The sequence below is a fragment of the Lycium barbarum genome, chromosome 8 (assembly GCF_019175385.1).
Source record: "Lycium barbarum isolate Lr01 chromosome 8, ASM1917538v2, whole genome shotgun sequence".
Classification (NCBI taxonomy): Eukaryota; Viridiplantae; Streptophyta; class Magnoliopsida; order Solanales; family Solanaceae; genus Lycium; species Lycium barbarum.
Window position 1 is genome coordinate 114,098,811 of NC_083344.1, and position 5,820 is coordinate 114,104,630.

The following is a 5,820-nucleotide window of genomic DNA, read 5'->3' on the forward strand; positions in this document are numbered from 1 at the left end:
GTTCTAACGAAAATGCTAGCTATGCTTTTGAGTTTGACAGGGACAACAACATGACAAATGAAGGACAAAGTGCCGGACATGAAGGCATTATGGCAATGCTCCAAACATACTTAGATCGAGAAGCTAAAATGGAGGAAGAGCGAAAGCTCCTCCAACAATCCATTTTAAAAAATGGAGAAGCCATAAAAAGACTGAATGATTCATTTGAGGATGCAAATTCCTCAATTGTCATGGAAGTGTCGACTTCTCAAAATGAAATGGTTGAAGAAGAGATTTCAAGTTTACAAGATGAACCCGAAATTTTTTGTGACCATGACGAGAGTTGTGAAATTGAAGAAACGGTTCAACTTGAAGAAAATGAGCTAAGTCATGAAGAAGAAATCTCCAATTCTCGAAAAGAGGAAATTGAGGAAATGTTGAATGGCATTATGGCGAGAAATGAAGAATATGGGAAGATTGTGGCCAATTGGTGGGAAGTAGTTCAACAGGGAGATGATGAAACTATCCAAAACATGGATTTCACCATGTTAGGATTTTTACAAGCTTTGGACGATTCTCACCATGAAGAAAAACTTGACAAAGAGGAAATTTTGAGCCAAGATTGGCTAATGAATCAAGCTCAACAACTTGAAGCCTATGGAAATCACCGTGAAGGCTTTTCACGGATGATGGAAGAATATCTAAAAATGCATGTTGAGCAAAGTCAAGAAATGGAGTCACTTGAAATTGCTATCCAAAAATTGGAGGCCGAATTGAATGCAAAGATTGAGAAATGTAACACTCAATATCAAAAGGCCATGGATAGTAGTTTTAAGTTGGTTTCCAATGAAGAAGTGGTCACTATTGATTTTCAAGAGCTAATGATAAATTACCAACCAACAAATCCAAAAATAGTGAATGATGCCGAAATTGAAGAAATGATACTAGAGTTGCATAAAAAGGTTCATGAAATCGTTTTTGAAAACTCTAGTTCATTTATGGGTAAGAATGTCAAAATTCATGCAAATTTGAAATTTGAGCGCGTTGGACCACATTCGAACCATTTTTCAACATTGTGCTTGGTTGATGATATCGAAGTTGAACCAAACAAGCCAATGGAGAATTTTGGATACAAAGAAGAAAGCGTTTTTATTTTGAAGTTTGCTATGCCAAGAAGACAAAATGGCATTCCTCACTCAAAGGCCAAAAAGTGCAAAATGAGACATCCGAGAGTTGGCCTCTTTGTTTTTCTGCCACCGCCCCATGAGCGTCATCATAATCTTGATTCAAAATTGGGGCGCAAATTCATATCTTCCAAATGGCGAGAAAAGCGGTAAAGTTGGAAACCGTCATGCCGCGACGTTAACTTAAGCGCTTGGTGGGAGGCAACCCATCGTTTTAAAAAATTTTAAATCATTTTTTAACTTTGATTTTTTAGAATTGTTTAGTTTATGATTTGTGACTAATCTGCAAAATTTCACAATTTTTGGAATTGTTTTGAGCAGGTTGGGTTTTCAGAACAGTCACAAATCAGTAGCTGCTGGTTTCTGTGCTTATTTTCGGAGTCTGGAAAAACAGTGCCTAATTTATCTCTGCGCGATTGCGCACCACACAGACGCGAACGCGGTAAACAATAAAAAAAAAAAAAAAAAAAAAAAAAACTCTGCGCGAGCCTTAAGGCCACGCGAACGCGCAGACACGCGCTTTCCAGGTATCAAAACAGAACAAAAAAGGGCAAAACCCCTCATTTCCTTCACTTCTTCTCAAACTTTTCCCACTTTTCTCTCAAAATTCAACTTCAAATTCTTCAACTTGCAACCACAAGGTATGTGATTCTTTCATTGTCTTGTTCCTAGGGTTGTTTTCATCATCATTCCATGTTAGAAATTGTGAAAGAATTTTTTTTTCTTTTACTTGTTTACGCATGAATATATGATGAAATTGTTGAATTTGTTGTTATACAAATTGTTGTTTGTTGTTGAGTGTTGTGAGTTGAGTGTTGGGTGCTGATATAAGAAAAAACAATTGGGCAAAACACAAGCTTAAAATCGTTGAATTGAAGCCCCAAAAATGATGCCCATAACCTGTTTGTGAAAATGCTTGGGAGAATCTGAAACGATTCAGCGCGATCGCGCCAATACAAGCCGCGAACGCGCTGAATAATGGACAAAAATGGCGCGATCGCATACTGTTGAACCGCGATCGCGGTTAAGGAAATCATAAGAATTACGCGATCGCGCCAGTTCCTTGCGCGATCGCGCTGAAGGAATACAACAAAATGGCGCGATCGCGACTCCTTGTCACGCGATCGCGCTGAAGGAAAAATCCCAGTTCACAAACAGAATGCTCGCACAGAGCTGTTCAAAACTTGGGTGCCCAATGTCCTTAACCCAACTCCTCATTATACATCATTGTAGGTGTTCATATGCATTGTGTTTGTTTTGTAGGTACTTAAACTCAAAAAATGGCTTCATCATCCAGTGCTGCCCAAGTACCCTTGATTGAATATTATGACACCACCACCTTCCAGTCAGCAAAATGGTCGAAGCTATATGATAGACGGCTGGGAAAGAGCTTCATTGAAAAGAGGGGCTTTGTAACAGAAAGTTTGGAAGAAAAGATGCCCGAGTTCTATGGAAGGTTGGTAACAAGCGGCTGGATACGCTTTGCAGATGAACCAATCAGGGCAAATCATACCCTGGTGCGGGAATTCTACGCAAATGCTGCAGAGCCAGACATACACATAGGGCAATTGTCAAAGTCAGAGGTGTGGATGTCCTGTGCAATGCCTCAAGAATCAATGCCTATTATAATCTGCAGAATGGTGACAACAGCGAGATGGTACAGATGTACGAAAACCTGCGGCAACAATGGTTTGTGACCCACCTTCACGGTGGGGAACAACCAAAGTGGCTAAACACAATGCAGAAAAGGATTGACTCTGCAGAGTTCACCGCTGAAGCCAAAACTTGGCTTGATATTGTCACATCCAGGGTGCTGCCTTCAAAACATGATTCAGAGGTGCCACTTGAGAGGGCTAAAGTAATTTGTGTTGTGATGGAAGGATTGCCTGTTGACGTGGGGAGGCTCATTATGCAGGAAATCCGGGAGGTGGTGCTTGAACGGACCAAGAGCTTATTCTTCCCATCATTTATCACTTACTTGTGCTCCACTGATGGAGTGCCCACAAGACCAGGCGACAGAGAAAAAGGGCCTGCTGGACCGATTTATCCGTTGAAAAAGAGAGGGCCTGGTAATGTACAGAAGAAAAGGAAGATTGATATAGCAACATCATCATTTCAGCAGTTCACATCTACTGCATCAGATTCGATTGGTGGGGCATCTGCCCCCTCCCCCCCCCATGGCTATACCAATCTTGCCACCACTGCAAGAAGCCGCCAGGCCTTTCCAATATATCTCCACCCAGGTCCATGGGGTGGACAATCGGCTTCAGCAGCTAGTGGCTAGTCTCCCTGCGGGCCCACATGGAGAAGGCACATCTACAGCTCCCTCTGTTCCTATTGGTCCAACATTAGCAGGTGTGGTGGAGGACATGAAGCATATCAAAGAAAAGCAGGGAAAAATAGAGAGGAGGCAGAAAAAGGCAAGGGAGCATGCCAAGAAGCAAAGAAAATTCCTGAACAAAATGATTAGCATTCTGAGGAGTGTATGCGGCGCACAGCATGAAGAGGAGGAAAATGAGGACGATTTTGTCCTGCCAGAGCCCAACAACTCCAGTTCAGAGGGTGAGCAGAGATGACCATTAGCACGCAGTGCTAGGAGGTATGAAAAAAAAAAGTTTTTCTGTGTTGATGTACTGCAGTGAGGACACTGCAAGTGTTTTTAGTTAGGGGTAGGAACCTCCTCGGCTTTTCTTTGCCAGAGTTCTTTTCCTGAGGGGGGTTTTATTTTGTTGAAACTGGCATGTTTAGGATGTTACTTAGGTTGAATAGAGTAATTTTGTTTTATTTGGTACTACTTGGTAACTAATGGCATGTATTGTGTTTTGTTGAAATTTTAGACCCCTCGAAATTTTGAAAAATGCATACTTAGAACAGTTATTGTCTGACATGATTGATTCTTTATATGACATTATGATTGTTGGGGTGTTGTGTGTGATGAATTACTACTTAGGAGGTCACAAGTGTAAAAATTATTGTCCTTATGCCGATGTGCGTGTGAGTTGTTAGTTTGATTCTGTTTATGCATGTATAATCTAGAACTTGCCCGGTTGGTCTTGTATGAAATCCGAAAGTTAGTTTGGTTGTGAGATGATCTTAGGCTTTCTTTGTTGAAATAGTCACTTTGCCTAAATAAGCCTTACCAAAAGTGTTAAATTCCCTTAGTTTCCCTTTTGAGCCTTTTTGACCTTTTTCTTGGCTAGCCAATTATGAAACCTTACCCTTTGTGAAATTAATCCATCTTCACACTCGTTCCCTCCTTGATGCTATTAATTAGATGAGGCAAAATGCCTAAGTTGGGGTTAAATTAAATGTGGAGTATATGTTCAAAACATAAGTTGGGGGTGGTGGAGTTTGCTAGTGAAGATTCGATGTGGTAGCTGCGTATATATATATACATAAAAAAAAAAAAAAACAGAAAATTGTAACGCAAAAAGAATTGTAAGTTGGTTAGAAGTAAAACCACATCGAGGTCGAAAACTGAAAGAAAATAAAGGGGTGGAAAGAAAAGAGGCGAATTAAGGTGACAAGATGTTGTAGTGTTCAAGGAGGGTGAGTCACTAATATCCAAAAAGTATCCAACCCGTCCCTAAACCTACATTACAAGCCGAAACAAGTCCTAATGAGATCACAACCGAACGATCCTAGGATGAGAACATAGAAAATAAGGGCAAGCCTATGGTATTTGCATGTGTAAATATGAATTGTCTTTGTGAGTGTGAGTGTTTTTCTCTTCTCTTTTGTCTTCGTCCCAATCTTGTCGTATATATGTGTGTTGGGACATTCTTTGGTCTATGTGAGGGCATAAGGATGACAATTTAGCAAAATAAAGTGACCGCCTAAAGTAGCGTTTGTGTGCACCATAATATGTTCGATAATGTAATGTCATTCATTGAAGCTTCATTGTTAGTCGTAGTGTTCTTGAGTTGTGCATATTGCTTTAAAACAGAAATTGGGGTGGTCCTTGGAAGAAAAACATGCATGCCGGTAGTTCAAAGTCAAAACCAATGTAGACATTGTTATTCTATAATATCTAGGTGTTAGATTGAGTCATGGTTTTGTATGGCTTGCTTGAGGACAAGCAAATACTTTAAGTTGGGGGTGTTGATGTGGCGTGATTTTACACCACAATCGATGCTTTTTAACTATAAGTTTTACTTATTTTTAAGCAAGTCTATGTCATTTTACGTAGTTTTTGTCATGTTTCAGGTAATACGAGGTCCCTAGAACCTAAGTGTGGAAAACAAGCAAAAAAGTTGCAAAACTGGAATTAACTGGAAGTTCTGGAAAATACCGTGGAAAAATACTCTACGCGATCGCGCAGAGTACCCACGCGATCGCGCCCACGCGGGAATTGCACTCCACGCGTTCGCGCTGGAATGTAACGCGACCGCGCCCACGCGCGTTGTTAATGACACGCGATCGTGCAGGCTCGACACGCGATCGCGATTAAGGGAGCAGGGGAGCTGACGTCATCCACGCGATCGCGCAGATACATGGCGCGATCGCGTTGAAGGATTTTCGGAAATTTCGACCAGAACTCGGATTTTGACGATTTCTTCCATTCCAGTTCATATAAATAGAAAATTAGGGCAAAATATTAGACATCTTTGGCAGCTCCCACAAGTTGGAGGCTAGGGTTCCTACAAAAATGTTCTCT